Consider the following 17,482-nt stretch of genomic DNA (forward strand, 5'->3'; position numbering starts at 1 on the left):
CATTTTACGATGACAAAATGAATAGTAGATTGTTATTCTGCGCCATCTGAAACTGAAACATATTCATACTTTTCCTGCAATGTCAACAAAGAGAGGTTGATATAAAAGTGCTGTTAAATTATCACTCCACGTGCAATGGCATATAAGACACCTTGTTATTATAACTGAGCGAATGCCTACGTACGAATTGATGTCAGTGTACTTTAGGTAGTCATTGTCGACTGACCTACTTAGATATCTTAAAGTTCTACTTGAACTTCAACCCATGTACAGGTAAATGTTGATACAAAAGGCGAGATTATTTTGCTGAACGATGCTATGACGTACACCGTGGGAGATGCGTAGGAATATACCAGGATGTAGAATATATAATATTCCAGGATATAGAGTGACAGTACGTGTGTATATAAGGACATGCTTTGCATGTAATTTACAGCAGATCCCTCCTCTCAAAGGATAGACTATTTTGTGCTGCCGATAGCAAGGTAAGACCACATATATATTTTCTGCATTTATTGAGCAAAAGAAATTCAGCAGGAATAATAGTCAAAACAAGTTTCTATTACCATGGTTAGATCAAAAGAAAAATGATGATCCGAATTAGAAGATCTTATACTGTGACAGATAGGGAGCACAAAATATATTTCTTGTTTCACAAGAAACGATCACACGAACCTAATGGTGTAAGTAACAATCAATGTGTATTTCTTTATTATATTTCAATACGTTGTCTTTTGTAGGTCAAAGTCCTCATTCGCTTGTACAACTTACACTCGTTCGTGGAACTCTGTTTTTATTCATGGAGAACTGCGCAACCAATCCCGTGAGACAGTGTAATAAAATAGAACGTAGTGGAGGATTCGCTGGATATGTTTCTGAGGAGAAGCACGTTACGGAGATGATCCATCGTTACCACGTTCTGGCCTCGATGCCTTGGCCCTGGCTTGGAAATTAAATATCGAATCCGTAAGTCTGTGTTTATCATAACATCATTAACATATTTCCGAAGGGTAGTAATATTATTTACATTATTTGTAGTAGTAAAAGTCTGGGTTTGAAAACAAAATTTTTTCGTGTCTCAAATGTATCCAAATCTTTATACTGTCACTTCTAGTGACTCAAATTACAGAAATACAGTTGTGGTAGTAGTATGTGTAGTAGTATTAGTATGTGTAGTATGATGCTACCGTTCGAATAATCTACTCTATTTGGCCATATCACCCGTTAACTGGAGTTCTTATAGACAATACTTGCAATTAAGATTTGGGTAAGCAATTAGATACTTTAATTAATGGACATATTTAATATTGTTTTAACGGTCTCTTTGATTTCTCAATGACATGCAGTTCTGAATTCGAAATCCATATAGAAAATGATATACATAAGACGATAAGCCTTAGGTTTCAGACCCCGTATAAATAGCTCGAGTAACAGCACATTGTAGTGCGTAGATTTGCTGTTGCTGACCGTATATATATATATATATATATATATATATATATATATATATATATATATATATAAAGAATACAAATCATATAGTGAATAACAATCCGTTCAAGTGCATTTGATCCAGCCAGGGATCACGTGTGGCAGGGATTGAGTTAAATGCAATAAACTGACACCGAACTGTGAGAAACTTGTATCTAAGTAGGATGAGCGCTCTAGACTCCTTAATGAGTCTTTTTCAAAGGCAAGTACAAAACATGGACAGAACAAACGTTTAAAACAAAAAAACGGTTATGTTTGCGAAATTTTACATGGCTGTTTCTACAGGAATAAAACCTTTTAATTTTATTATGTTTCAACTAATTTATTTCAGCTTGCTGATTATACTGGAAACTATTCGTATTGACCTAGAAATAGATGAGCCATAACGATATGTTATTTTATGTAAATTTATGTAAGCGCAATTTATATCACGAATATTTAATTGTTATAATAGTCATTGGTTTTAAGAAAATTTATAGAAATATTTAATAGAAAATTTGTCGGCTGCAAAAAGGAAACGGTTGTCTATTTCTAGTCTTCTTGGTTTAAATCGCTTGGTTTCAATGTTCTTCGGCGGCGTATCCAGTAAAATTATTTTTCTTTCCTGGTTTGGGAACTCTAAGTGTAATAAGTGTTATATCGCTAAAAGCGTGGCATGGGGAAGAGAAGTGTTCTGCGACCAGGGTTCTGTACAGCTTCTTTGTCATCCAATCAGATCTATAAAGGTTGATCGTTTGTGTAGCATTTCAGTTTGTCCGACATACTGACGGATGCAGATCTTACATGTGATGAGAAAAATGACATTCTCTGTGTTGCACGTTTTGAGTGAACCATGTATGTTTAGTTTGTCTCTAGTCACTTTGCTGGAAAATGTCCTGGTCTCAATCATATGTTAACTGGTTTTGCAGATTGTATCGCCACAGGGGCCAGATTGACTATTTTGGTCTTGATTAGTGAATGGCGTTAGCATCGCCCTGACTAGGATGTCCTTGATGTTTTTTGTTCTCTGGTAGGCTACTACAGGTTTGTTAGGGAGGATTAACTTTAGTGCGTCCGAAGGTTCCACGATGGGCAAGTTTTTCACGATGATTTTACATACTTTGGGGTTGTCTGAATGGTAAGCCAGGATAAATGGTATCCTATCACCCTTTTCCTTCTTTCCATATTTTAGTAGGTCATCGGGGTTTGTTTGTTTAGCCCTCAAAAGCATCGCCAATTGTTGAGCTGCAATAGTCCCAGTGGCGGCACAAACATTCCTCAGAAAATGTATTTATTGGGCGGGTCACTGGAGTTAAGTTTTGTTGATTGGCGACGCATTAGTTCCTGCTAGGCTACAGGTATATCCGATATATTATGATCATTAAAACATGGAATATTTTATTTTTCAGACCATATGAGAAAACAAAGGTCGTAATTGCGCGATGCTATTTTGTGCTTTCGTGTACCATGGATGGAACTTTAGACCACCAAGCAGTTATGAAACAGTTACGGATACCAATATTCAGCTTTCATAATTGTGATACTTGTGACGTCACCACAGTAGACCGATGGACGAATATTCACTGTATATTGTTGTTAATTATAAAACACTAATGTTGTATTGATGGTTCAAAGACGCAAGCAGGCTGGAAACAATATCATTTGTCTTGTTATATACATTGATTTATTTTATCCATCTCTTTCTGACATTACACGCTATTGTAAAAGCTCGCTACATAAACGAGAAAACAGTATTCCATAAAATGTTTGGTCAGGTAAAGAATCATACATTCTCATTAGTCATTCCTATTTGTATCGTTGAGGGTGCGTTTCCTATTAAAATAAAATGGTTGTTTGTAATCTCAAGTGACCGCAAGGAAGAGCGAGCTTATATTGGTTCTTTGTCTGCAAGTCGCTAATTCGTAATTGATCTTTCGAAATGTTAGCAAAAACGCTGAATCAACTTTCAAGTGTGTTTATTCTGAGCATTGTGTCATCAAGATCTATTACATATTTATCATATTTAGCATCACTGTTTATGCACATATGTTTTGATCGAATAAACGAACGTTTATGTAAACAAATAAATAGTATGTTTATTTGAGTACTTTAATCCGTATGCGAATCCTTTCTATACACTAAATATGAAGGATATCTGATCAGCTAAACCTACAGATTAATCCAAAACAGTCTCGTACACATTTATTGTTTTGAAGTAAGACTAGTCGGTCACTATCGCCGCATGGAATCCCTACAACTGGAGATATATTTGGATTTCGCCAATAAAACTGTTTGACACCAACATACGCATTCAAATATCCTTCTTTAAATATTATATGATCTCATAGGTTAAAGGTCGGAGCTAATTTTTTCATTAAAATTGAACCCTAGGTAAATAACGAAGCTGTGAAGTGAAATATTCCTGGTTCTGTTAGCGTTAATCTTTGAGATTACTTTTTCGTTATGTGAGGTCTTGTTCCTTTTGTAATAAAAATATAATATTCACCCATATTCAACCGTACATTAAAACATCAAGTGTAGCGATCATGTAACTGATATGGTTACCGTTACTAACAATAAAAGAAGCATTGAAACAACATCTCAACACCGACTATTTATAGAAAATGTAAGGTAATTCTGATTTGTTCAACCCATGTTGATTGGTCTCAGAAATGAATGCAGTTAGTAAAACTAGATTAGCATTAAAACGATTAGTGGATCAGAATGAACTAAATTTCCATTTGTATTTCTTCAGTGTGTCAAGATAGTTTCGTATCATTGCTTAGACGTATCAATCGCACTCAGGAGGAATACTTATCGCAATAATCTCAAACATAGTCCTATCCAACAATACCAATCATTGATTTACTATTTCAAAGTTACCGTCAATCACATAATAATAGATACAATTTTTACTTACATTCGTTTTATGATCAAGAGCATCAGACAAATGATCAAAGAAGGCCAGTATCATATTAAGCTAAATATATTTAATTATGATATTTCTGTAGACATAACTATATGACTATGTATTTTTAAGAAGTTTCATTTTGCAAATGCCTTAGCTGACGTAGTATTTTGCTTTTGTTGTTTCTCACTTTGCTTCTGTGTTTTTCACGTTCTAGTACTACTGTGAAACTGAATTAGATTTTATAATCGCTGATACCGCTGAGAGAGGTATATTTTGTAACAGAGAGAGTATTTATTTATCAAACGGAACCAAATTAGGTACTGTAGTTAGCTATCTCGAAGGAGAGTCACCGCAATATACTCATTTAAGATCGTCAATGCTGGCGTATGCGAGTATAAATATGCTATCGATGATAAACAGATTCCCCAATGACGCTGTTAGGGTAGCTACTGACTCATTTTATATCGATGAGAAGTATCTGCCAGAGTTGGAAAAATTAACCGGCGATGGGTCGTGGGGTACGTGGCGCGTACTAGACGAAAATATTTTATGGTCTTGTGAAAACGCTGATGTAATTGCCGAGGATAATTATTATTCTGATAGTGTATCAGAAATTTCGACAGCACCATCTGTGTATGATCCTACGTCGAGATATAAAACAGTCTACGTGAATGGACCAGGTGGATCAGGTAAGACAACTCGAATTATCGAATTATTTAAGAATTCTGATGTAATTGTGTTGACGCAAACACATCGATTAGCACGAGAGATGAGACAACGCGGCGTTAACTCATGTACGTATCATAGCTTTTTCAAGTATACTGGTGGTACGTGGAATGCTTCGCGAATGGGAGAAAAATACATAAATAAAATAATTATATGGGGTGAAATCTGCACTGCATTCGTTAAAACTCTATGAATGTTTTTGGATTGGTTATTAACAAAGAATACTGCAGTAATTATGTGCGGCGACCACGGTCAACCCAATCCTATTGATGGAGAATCACCTCACGAATGGCTAAAGAATTTTGTTGATTATTATGAGGAAATTAACACCGATTATAGATCTCTTGATGGTCAGCTGAGTGAATTTAAGAGATTAATTCGATTACAACCAAATAAAATTCAATGTGATGTGATGCGCGAAATAATTCCAAAAACATCCATGGGAGATTTCCTATCAACGTGGACACCAAATGATTTGATTGTAGCTAGCAGAAAAATAATACGCGACGTACTTCAGCAAAGATTATTTAAGTTACATCAAGAAAAATTTCCGCTGATGCCTGTACCGTTATGTTACAATCCAGCCGATACCAGATTGGAGAATATTGATGTTGATATACCAGGACAAGGGAAGCAAAATCTTGTGTTGAATGATATAGTCGTCGTTGATGTTAATTTTGTCAATGATATGTTGAGTGCAGAAAAATCTCCGTGGACGCTCGGATATGCAATGACAATTCATTCTTCGCAGGGATTAACCATAAGCGATACTCGAGTTTGGATTGTTGACGATTACATAGAAAGGTCTAATCTGGTGTATTTGGCTGTTTCTAGAGTCAGAAAAATAAACCAACTAGGATGGATTGTTTTAGATAGAATAATTATTAACGATGAAATTGACGAGTATGTGATTAAAAAAAAATTGTTGAGTTATAAGCAAACCGATAAAAGAAATAAACGCGAATTTGATTTAGATGTTGAATTTATTTTATCGCTGAAAGAGAAACAAAAAGTCATTGTGCAGGTTGTAATTGCATAATGACATGGAATTATCAAAAAAAAAAAAAAAATGATTCCAGACAATTTACCGAGGACAGAATAAATAATAATTTAGGTCATAATTGCGACAACGTTACTCTGACGTGTTTAGAGTGTAATCGACGCGGAGTTGATTATCTAAGTGACTGAGGCGGTAATTGAGTATCAGCTGGTATTACTTGTAATTCTTCGCGAGTAAAACCTCGTTGAGGTGCTAATGAATCGAGTATATAAATTGCTGGTCTACCTGATGATCTCGTCACTGATACTATTTTATGTGTTGTTGTGCTCCAGATTGGATATGTTGATCTTTTTCTGCCACCCTCAGCCTCACCTGGTTTGTATAAATATCTGACGATGACACTACCAAGAACAGGTCGAGCTGAAAAATCGCGTCGCTTTATCGGTTCTGCATGGCAATTACTGGTTTCATTGATATTGCTCTCGTTGTCTCGTTATTTATCGCAGATATAACACCGGTTATCCTAACTACCCAGTCATTAGATCGTTTATTCTGAATAAACTCCATCGCATACTGATAACCAAAAAGCCGCTCAGCTAGTGTTTTATTGAATCTTTCAACAATTGCCTGGTCATTGTGAATATTAACCTTACCGCGTCTTATTTTTGTATTTTTTTGTTTCATTAATGAAGTAACCGCGCCGAGGAATTCTCGTCCCGGATCAACCTGAAGTAAAATCGGATTTGTTAGTGGTCCTCGTTGATATATTTTTTCAAATGCATCAGCTACCTCAGCGGCTGTATTTTTAGTTAATGGTTCAGCTTTGTATCTGCTAGCAATATCTACTACGATCAGCACATATTTATAGATTTTACCATCAACAGTATCATGTGGTAAAAACATTATATCAGCCTGATGAATCTCATTTGGTACGCTAACATCAAAATGCGCGTGCTCGATTCGTTTTGGTGGTGGTAGATAAATTTGCCATATAGCCTGTTTAGATAACCAAGCAGCAGCTGTTGATGGTTTTAATAGCAGCTTTTGCAAGTTTTTTGATAGCTGGTTTACCCCGCCAAAATCCAGCAGGAGAATAGCAGATAGATTCCATTATTAATTACCAGCACCAAAAACTAATTTACCCTTCATTGCGTTTTTAATTAATCACGAATCTAGTCTCTCTTTAATCGTTTTATTTTTTATAGAATTTATTGCGTGAATTAAATTTATATCAGCAAGATGTCGCTGTTGAATATCTTTACTTCGATATGCTATATCATGAGCTAGACATGCCTGATCAATCGCATTAATCGGTTCCTCACCTGAATTTGGTTGATCCTGATTATTTAATCTGATATCGAGTATGGTACCTGGTCCACAGTAGCTATATCCTGGCAGGTGTTTTTCTCCAGAGTATTTAGCCCAGGGGAATCCTGGTAACGATGATAACTCTGAGGTGATGTCACCTCCGTGGAATCTTTTTATTTAGTTGATAAGGTAAATCTAAATATTGTTGTGCCCCATTTTGCTCATTTACCGGTAACGGCAGATCTCTTGTTGCGAGTTGTAACCGTAGTTAGCTCTACCGTTGGCGTACGTGTTTTACATTTGACACAATATAAATCCATAATATTTATTATATCATGAATGTAATTGATTTTTCAGCTACAAAAAGGTCTGTTCCTGTCAAGCATCATGCTGCATTACCTAATTCAATTAGAATGATAATAATTGGCCCATCAGGGAGTGGAAAAACTCAATTGCTGTTAAATCTGATAATGAGATGGTTAAAATGGGATAAATTATATTTGGTTGCACCATCTGTTGATGATCAACGTTGTTATCAGGTATTGAAAGAGTTTAATGAAAATGCAGCCTTGCTGAATAATGGTGAAAATATAATTGAATTTATCACCGACATCGAAGAGGCTCCCTCTGTTCATGATCTAGATGGGTCAATCAATAATTTAGTAGTCTACGACGACGTGATGTTAGATAAACAAACTAATCCTGCCAGAATATTTTCCCGTGGTCGACATAAAAATACAGATATCATTTATGTAACTCAAAGATATACACAGATACCGAAAGTAATCAGAGACAACTGCAATGTTTTGGTTGTTTTTAACGGCGTCGATGTTCATACGCTAAGAAATATTCATCAAACATGGTGTAGCGGCGACAAGGATATAAACAAATTTAAAAATTTCTTTTCACGAGCTCAAGCTACACCTCAATGATTTGTGACGGTAAATTTATGTGATCCCAGGTCAAGATATCGAATAGGTTTAGATAAAATCTTTTAACGCTGATTGGTATAATTTTGTGCAATTACACGATAGCAGCAGGGAGGGCTTTACCCATACTTGGTCGTACGGTAATAAACAAAAAAAAAAAAATTAAAATTAACGTAGAATACTTTCTTTTTCAGCTTAAATCTTCAATCTAAGGTTTTATTGATGGAACAGGGTTCAGTAACGAATAAAATTCTCCAGGAAGCGTTTATTTGGTAATCTGGACCTTTCTACGAGAGAGTTTTCTGTGGAAGGTTTATTTTTTGTCTGGAACCCTAGGTCTGATTGCCCTCCCTGCTGCTCTGTGTGTGTGTGTGTGTGTGTTTATTTGTTTACGTATATTTCGTAGAGAGTTCTATATGTTGATAATGTATATATCATGCTTGCGTTCTCGTCTATACCGTGTCTCATAATCTTAATATGTATCTTAGTAACCTGATATAATCTTTGTTGAAGAGGTAACTAAGTCATTTACAGTCAGTCATAGATAAACGCATGCACGCACGCATACACGCAAACAAGTATATATATATATATGCATAAATACATGTGTCATATAAAAAACTACATATAGAATTACACTGGTATAAGTTATCCATTTCATTTTCGTTGCTATCTCGAACTTAATGTTAAGCACATAACACTGTAGACGTATTAACTTTTCGAAATATTATCATCATCAAGCAACTGTTAAAAGATCAGTGCCATGCTCAGCCAAATGATTGCAGATTTGCATAATGGTAGGTATTGAAATATTTCGTTTTGTCAGTACGGTAGCTGACACAGTATTACTATTGTATTTTTGTCAATTTTCTGTTCTATTTTATGATCTTGTATTATCCTGAATTTGTTTAATCTGTTGTAATCTCTTTTTAAGAGGAAATAAAGTCAGTCAGTCAGTCAGTCAGTCATACATACATACATACATACATACATCATGTTTCTCATTTGTCTGTAAAGGGTGTCATGGAATTGAACCTTTTGTCTCAACATCACAAGAAACCTTCAAGTATACTTTGTCATACAGGAAGATTGAATAGCACAAGGTTATGTCAGACAATCAGATCACGGACTGTGACTTATTAAAGTGTGTACACTAGAAGACAAGATTGTTATTAGCTAACAAATCCTAATTGTGTCAGTAGATCCTTTTAGTCCTAGAACCAACTCATTAACTTGCACTAATACATTATTTATCACCTACAAACGAGATGGAGCAATAGAAAAAGGGCGAGTAACGATGGTGTATGTATGTATATGTATATGTGTGTATATATATATATATATATATATATATATATATATATATATATATATATATATATATATTTGTGTGTGTGTGTGTGTGTTTATGTATTTGTCTATGTATATTGCGTAGAGATTTCTATATGATTTTCTGTATTTATATATCTCATTTTGTAAATGCATTAGTTGACGATGTATATATCATGCTTGCGTTCTCGTCTATGATGTGTCTCATAATCCTATGATATGTATAATATGTATCTTAGCAACCTGATATACTCTTTGTTGAAGAGGTAACTAAGTCATTTACAGTGAGTCATAGATAAACGCATGCACGCACGCATACGCGCAAACAAGTATATATATATGCATAAATACATGTGTCATATAAAAAACTACATATAGAATTACACTGTTATAAGTTATCCATTTCATTTTCGTTGTTATCTCGAACTTAATGTTAAGCACATAACACTATAGACGTAATAACTTTTCGAAATATTATCATCATCAAGCAACTGTTAAAAGATCAGTGCCATGCTCAGCCAAATGATTGCAGATTCGCATAATTGCAGGTATTGAAATATTTCGTTTTGTCAATACGGTAAGTGACACAGTATTACTATTGTATTACTATTGTATTTTTGTCACTTGTCTGTTCTATTTAATGATCTTGGATTATCCTGAATTTGTTTAATCTGATGTAATCTCTTTTGAAGAGGAAATAAAGTCAGTCAGTCAGTCAGTCAGTCATGCACACACACACACATACATACATACATACATACATACATACATACAGGTTGGTATGGATTCATATCTGGTCCTATTATGTCATGCAGAGAACGTCCGCCAAATGTTTTTTGTCCCTGAAGGCGGTTGCTAATTGTGTAATCGATACCTACAGAAGACAAATATGACGTCAATAAATGAGAGTCTCGTGTAATTTTGCAATACAGTTTTTATTGGCTTGGTCTGTAATTATGTCCATTTGTCAGCCTGTTTTTCTTTACCTGGCTCTGTATCTACTTAGACCATCCGTCTATTTTCCATCAAACTTGATATTTTATTTGAGGTGTTTTATCGGTTCCTTCCTCTGTCCGTTCCATTAGGAAGCCTTCAAGAATTAACTTTTCTTTAAAGATTCACCAGGGAAAAGCAGACAATTCCAATATATTAAACGTCATATTTAGCTCGTTTCTGATGATATTAAATCATGCGTTTGATGACAATTTGATGGAAGGGAAACATAAGGGAAGTAAAAAATTTCAAAACTTTTTTTAACGGTAAATATGAAAAGCAGAATCTGTTTGATTGCTAAGATAAAGTAAAATAAGTTGCACATTAATTGTTTTACTTATCATCGAATACATATTACACATGATAAATGATGTGTGACATATAGGAAGTATACTGAACCCATAGATGATCAATACTTATTTCGTCATTTATTTGCAAAACGTATTACTTTGAGTGAACACTTACCTAATATAAGTCCACATTTGACTACACCGGCCTCTTTAATTGCATTAGTGACGTCGTTAACACTTTCGAAACTATCCCGTATGACGTGAAAATTACCTGGAGTAGGCAATAAATTAACATGACCAATGGGCCTAGACCTATTCTGAAATAGTAAAATAATAAAATGTGTATTCGTTAGCTAGAAATACCCGTCTATATCTGAAAGCTAACATTAATAACATGAACTATAGCGTACAACAATATAATCAACACGCATTGCTACGACCACTTAGTCCACCATAGCGGTTCCCAAATAGAAGTGATCCTAATGAAAAATGCACTGGAACTTCTGAATTTTGGATTGGACTACATCAATTAGGCAACTTGCAATTCATGCCTACTGCCTACTGTAAATATACATAGGTTACACGTGATGAATCAGCTTTGAATCGATTAAATATTTAATATGTGCAAAGCGTACGTTGCACGCTTGAATGATAACTTCATTTAATCTAGAATAACAGTTTATCTCTGTAACGAATAAAAAAATAATCATATTTGTTTTTAATGCGTCGTAGACCATGTAATCTATTTTAACTTGTTGAAAATACACCTGAGATGAATTCTTTCATAGATACATCGTTTATTTTTCAAAACATACATATTCAATATATCAACTTACCAGAGTTCTTGTTTTGAAAAAAAGGACTTAAAGAATAAACGTTTTCAATTAGGTTTGGTCGAAGAAAACATGTATACTATTTTGTAAAACAGATGTATTCAGTCATAACCATTATGATTCACGTTTGAGGCATGGCAGCTATGTCATAAAATGTATCATAGACTCCTCAGAAATTATAAAGTATACACTCGTGCTGCTTATATTAGATGAAAATATTGGTATTTCACCCAATAATGTGGGTGTGAATAAACAACCTCATCTGCTTTTACCATTTACTTCGTCTCTTTGAAGATAACCACCGCTTTGTTCCTTCCAGTGTTGATTCAAGCCGCAATCTTGCTCAACAAAGGTCAGTCGCCAATGTCACGGCAACATTCTCCAACCCGAGTTGGTTGTGCACATGAGAGCTGTCTTCACAACGTGACTCATACGAACAATACCCCTCCAATATACTCTCTCCTCCATCTCTTTTACAGTCTTTCCCACTACAATGTATTCTCCATTTCTCCTTTAGACTAGATCTTTATTGTGCATATTTGCTTCCATTTTCTTACAGACTATACCCCTACGATGTATTGTCTCATCCATTTCACTTACAGACTATACCCCTACGATGTATTCTCTTGTCCATTTCACTTACAGACTATACCCCATACAATGTATTATCTTCTTCATATCTCTTTCAGACTATACCACATACAATGTATTCTCTTTCCTATTTATCTTACATACTATACCCCATACAACGTATTATCTTCTTCATTTCTCTTTCAGACTATACCACATACGATGTATTCTCTTTCCTATTTATCTTACATACTATACCCCATACAATGTATTATCTTCTTCATATCTCTTTCAGACTATACCACATACAATGCATTCTCTTTCCTATTTATCTTACATACTATACCCCATACAATGTATTATCTTCTTCAGATCTCTTTCAGACCATACCACATACAATGTATTCTCTTCTTCATTTCTCTTTCAGACTATATCCCGTACAATATATTCTCTTATCTATTTCGCTTTCAGACTATACCCCGTACAATGTATTTTCTTATCCATGTCTCTTTACTATATCCCATACAATGTATTCTCTTCTCCATTTCTCTTACACGCACGCTAATCACTGAGCTGCCACAATAAATAAATAAATGTAAATAATGTAACCACCAACTAGTCTCTCAACCAGCAGTTCTTTAATTGTATCACTCGTAATGTAAATATGAAATTGGAAAGGAAAGTTGTAAAATTTCCTGACGTTTTCATTTTAGAACCACTTTGCATTAGTATTTAGTAAAACGTGTTAGTTTGTAATTGAAATAAACCTTTAATTTTATATCATCTCATAGCCCTCTATTTTAAAAGACCAGGTTAATATGAATATTTGCCCTTTACATTTGGTGAAATCCAATCTAATCCCCACGATGTGTACAAAATTCCTCAGGCTGAAATAAAATGTTTGCAGATAATTCTAGGAATGCGGACTTGTATCTTGAATGTTTACTACCGGTTATCTATCGAAAAAATATGCATTTCTACCTTATGCACCCAATGTTAAGAACTCATTTCTAATTTAAAGCAATTTGTTTCTCTCCTTCTCAAACCTATTTTCATCCAACTGCAAACAGCTTATATTCAAGTAGAGATTAGCCAATGCATTATGGTAGGGCAAATCTGGTAATGTCTGGTGTAATTATTAGGACAGAATTTTTTAGTGCAAGTAATATGATTGAAATTTTCTCTAAATTGTATTAAAAAATAATTTTTTATTAAATTATATTTAAAGAATTTTCTATAAAAATATATTGAAATTATATTTATTTATTTCGGTATTACAATGATATACTAGTTAACAATGATTGCGCCCTTATGGTCAAATACGAACCATCTTATACATACATTGCCCTGTATCTCAAAGTCAGCAGAAAGTACATTCGCTAGGTTGCGTAAATAGACGAGTTAGATTCCAGAGATTTTTCTTGAGGACAAATGCGCTGATCTTGCAGAAGTACCTACGTAATAATGTACATAGACCCAGACGATAATCTGTAAGAGACTACGAAGCCTCACTTTGAGATTCTGGCCAACGCAAAGAACTAGGCTCATGTCTATATTTGGCTCGGTCCTAAGAAACTAATATATAAAGCCTCTACCCACGGGCACACAACTTTATATGCAGGCAAAGTATGATGACGGCAAAATGGGGTAGGTACCATGGGAATTAGGCGAAATGAGAATGGTTGAAAAATGGAAATACAAAACATGACAAATAGGCGGAAAGAGAAAATTAGCATTGGAATGTTACCCTACAAGAAAGAATTTAGTGTTAATGCGAAAATGTGTTTTATATTCTGATACTTCTGTGTATTGTATCGTGTATCGTACCCTTAGATCAACTAAAGCCCTTAGCATTATATTACTAGAATTGTATGTCTCAACATTAGTAAATTAAAATAATTTTACTAGTTTTAGTCAGTTACTATTTTACTCAGTTCCCATGAAAATGAAACCTACGGAAAAACATGTAGTGTTTCATGACTAACAGAACGAAATAAGGACGTTTCTCTTTTCTTCGCGCCATAATTTGTGATTTTATACTTTTTGAGAGAAACCGATGTGAGAGGAGACATAGAGACAAATAAAAAATGTAAACCGACACAGGCATCAACAAATGTATGACGATTACACTGGGAATGAAACAAACAATAGAGATCAAGTCTTAATAGGCAAACGGGTTGACAGACATACAAACAGACAGACAGACATACAAACATATAAATATATATATGTAGAGTAGAGAACAGGCGCACTGAGAATAGATGGCTGACTAAAAAAATACTTTGTATATGTTCTTGTACTTACATCTTTTGAAGGTGGACCTTTCCTTCCTGTCTGCGGTTGATCCATGATTGAATATATACCGATGTTTGCCCTAATTTGTTTATTTTGTGCATTAGTTACTGCATACTGTTTATCAACTTATTACCATTTCATCTGAAAATGCATAAGTATGCCATGTACCATTCTATCAGTAACTAAACCTGATAAATGCAAGTACTCTTGGATCACTCCCCCAGGCTTCAATTACTGGTATTTTATCTGACACAAGATATATATCAACACCTGACTATACACTAAGTAACAGGGGTGCAACGACACACGGTATATCGGTATATTGTGGCTTTTTGTTGTAGCCATAGACAACGCCATACGATTTTCTCTACCGCGAATTTGTCTTGGCTTTGTTTCATTTTAAAAAAAAATGTGTATTCCTCACTGTTTGTATAATTAAATTCATGAACCATATTCTCTTATCTCCGTGTGTTTTGTTGCCTTACAATTTCGTCCAAGGCGAAAACATTCATAAATATTCCGATCAAAAAAATTTTGAAAGTTTATATTACATATTCATCTGTTAAGACATATACAATGATGACCTTTGTAAATTCAGATTCATTTAAATCATTGAAAAATGTTGTTCAATGCTGCTAAAAAATATTTAACCTCTGAAATGTCTAGCGAGGTCGTCTATATTTTTATATTTCAAGATCACGAGAGAAGTATTAAAACATTTATGTGACTTCTTGATTTTACTTTAATATTTTATATGATGCAATTAGAGCTCTTGGATATTAAATATCGGAGCAGAAATATACTTTATCCACTGCATATTTTTGAAAGTTTAATGTAATCTTAAAGTTTCGCACGGGATTGTGGTAGACTTTTCACTGTTTTTTGGATGAAGCCGACCTAGTTAGTACTATGTTAGTGCTAAAGTCTTTAATAGCATGGATCCCATGGGGATTACGTTTTACAGTGTTTATCTTTATAATGGTTCCATACTTGATGAATACGGCTTTGTTTCTATTTGATTGTTTCATTTATATTTATATCCAAATAAATCGAATCTTGTACCTTTGTTGAGAAGTTTGGGGTTTTGACATTTATCAAGGTTACATGAAGTGTTACCTACCTTAATGTTTACCTTGTTCTTCACATTTGATGGCCCCTCAAATTAGACGTGTGTTCCACATTTGAAGTGCAACAAATTATATTTGTGTCTCCAGATTTGAAGTGAATAAATTACACTCATGTCTCTAAAACGTTCAATTGATATATAAGGTAAGTACATTGTCAGTTTGTTAAGGAAAATTAATCAGGTACGTCGAGAATGTATGTGTTAAATCTAAAGGTTTGTTTTTATATATTGATACCCATTATATGTCTGATCAAGTGAATAGGAATTCACATATAATGTGAAAACAAATCAAAATATAATTTTATTTTAAGGATCATCTATGACATTCATTACCTTTACGATATTAATTTTAACAACAGTAAATTAATTGAATCATACAAAGGTACTGGCGTCTTTCTTTAAGTTTTGTTTTTGTCGTTGTTGTTGTTGGATGGTTTAACGCCATTTTGCAGCACAAGATAGACTATATATGGTGGCCAGTAATAAATGGTGGAGGAAGAATTGGGGGGTGGGGGTGTGACATCGACCAACGAGAAGCTACTGACAAGCTTTTTCACATATCCACACTGGCCGAGCCCAAGACTCGAGCCCACGCAGACAGAGGTGAGAAGGCAGTGATCCGTAACGGTGAGCGCTTTAGAACACTTGGATACTCAGGGCCCCTTTAAGGTTTGTTTCGGTATATTTATTTCTTGCTGGTAAATGGGTAAAGCACGCGCTAGGTGAGATTATACATCATGAATGATGCCAGAATTTTAAAGCTCGTTCTCTGTTCTTTCAATCCAGCTGTGGATACGTTCCATGGCAAAAACGTAATTTGTTTTGCGATGACAGTATTTATGAAGGTACTTTATGATTCGTCATTTTTACAGCTGTACCTTTAGATGATTTGATTTTAAATCCAGTATTAGGCGCATTAAGCGGCTACATTCAGATGGAACGGAACATTTCGTTTGATTGATATTATAAGATGATCCTGGCACTCGTGAAACATTTACATTATTAGCTTCTATTTTCAATAGGATTTAGAGCAGTGGTGGAGCAAATAACACATTATAGTTTAATTGCAAGTGCGTTTTTTGTATAGTTTGATCTTGTTAGCTATAAGAGTCATGCGACAAAACAACTTCGCTAACACAAATATGAGGATGCGATAGCCAAGATTATTCCAATGAGATAAAATACACAGTGTTTAAAAAAGTTTTGTTTTGTTTTTAAGTTTTATTTCCTTACAGTCGTGCACTTATTTGTGGCCCTGTCTCATTGTGTATTTCAATTGCGGAATAATGATTTAAAAGATAATCATTGGCAGAAAAGCAATAATTCAAGTAACTGTAAAATTTCGTTAATAACAACACAACCCCTGTTTAACCAGAGCGTGAATTTTTAACATGTTCTGGTTTAGAACCTCATTTAAGAAGAAAGTAAATATAGAATAAAATTATTTTTATTGATATTTTTAGTTAATTAAAAAGCGGCCTTTATGGATTAAAATGGTTTCTCCAGTAAATCCTATTGTTTCTTTTTCATAATAGGCTCGAACTTGTTTTATCTTTTGTACTTCACAATTTATCCTCAGTTCGGATATAGTGAGACAACTTACCCCTCTGGGACAATAGCGTTCTTTTCGGACTAATAAGTGTTAGAACAAAATCAATCTCTTTGAAATATTGAATCGTCAGAACCAACGAATTTATTTCAA

The 17,482-nt window shown here is 34.4% G+C and overlaps 2 long non-coding RNA genes across 2 annotated transcripts; one reads left to right on the forward strand and one right to left on the reverse strand.

The window, feature by feature from the left end:
• Window positions 1-333: 333 nt before the first annotated feature.
• Window positions 334-3,558, forward strand: LOC149783175 (uncharacterized). The gene is made up of 3 exons (XR_016413574.1): window positions 334-485; window positions 741-966; window positions 2,880-3,558. It is a non-coding gene; the product is annotated as an uncharacterized LOC149783175 (long non-coding RNA).
• A 139-nt stretch (window positions 3,559-3,697) lies between these two features.
• LOC149783176 (uncharacterized) lies at window positions 3,698-14,884 on the reverse strand. Its single transcript, XR_016413576.1, has 3 exons — window positions 14,664-14,884; window positions 11,132-11,273; window positions 3,698-10,547 (listed from the first exon to the last, which is right to left on the reverse strand). It is a non-coding gene; the product is annotated as an uncharacterized LOC149783176 (long non-coding RNA).
• Between the last annotated feature and the right edge of the window lie 2,598 nt (window positions 14,885-17,482).

This window comes from Sinohyriopsis cumingii, chromosome 14 (genome assembly GCF_028554795.1).
Source record: "Sinohyriopsis cumingii isolate HCF-2022 chromosome 14, ASM2855479v2, whole genome shotgun sequence".
Classification (NCBI taxonomy): Eukaryota; Metazoa; Mollusca; class Bivalvia; order Unionida; family Unionidae; genus Sinohyriopsis; species Sinohyriopsis cumingii.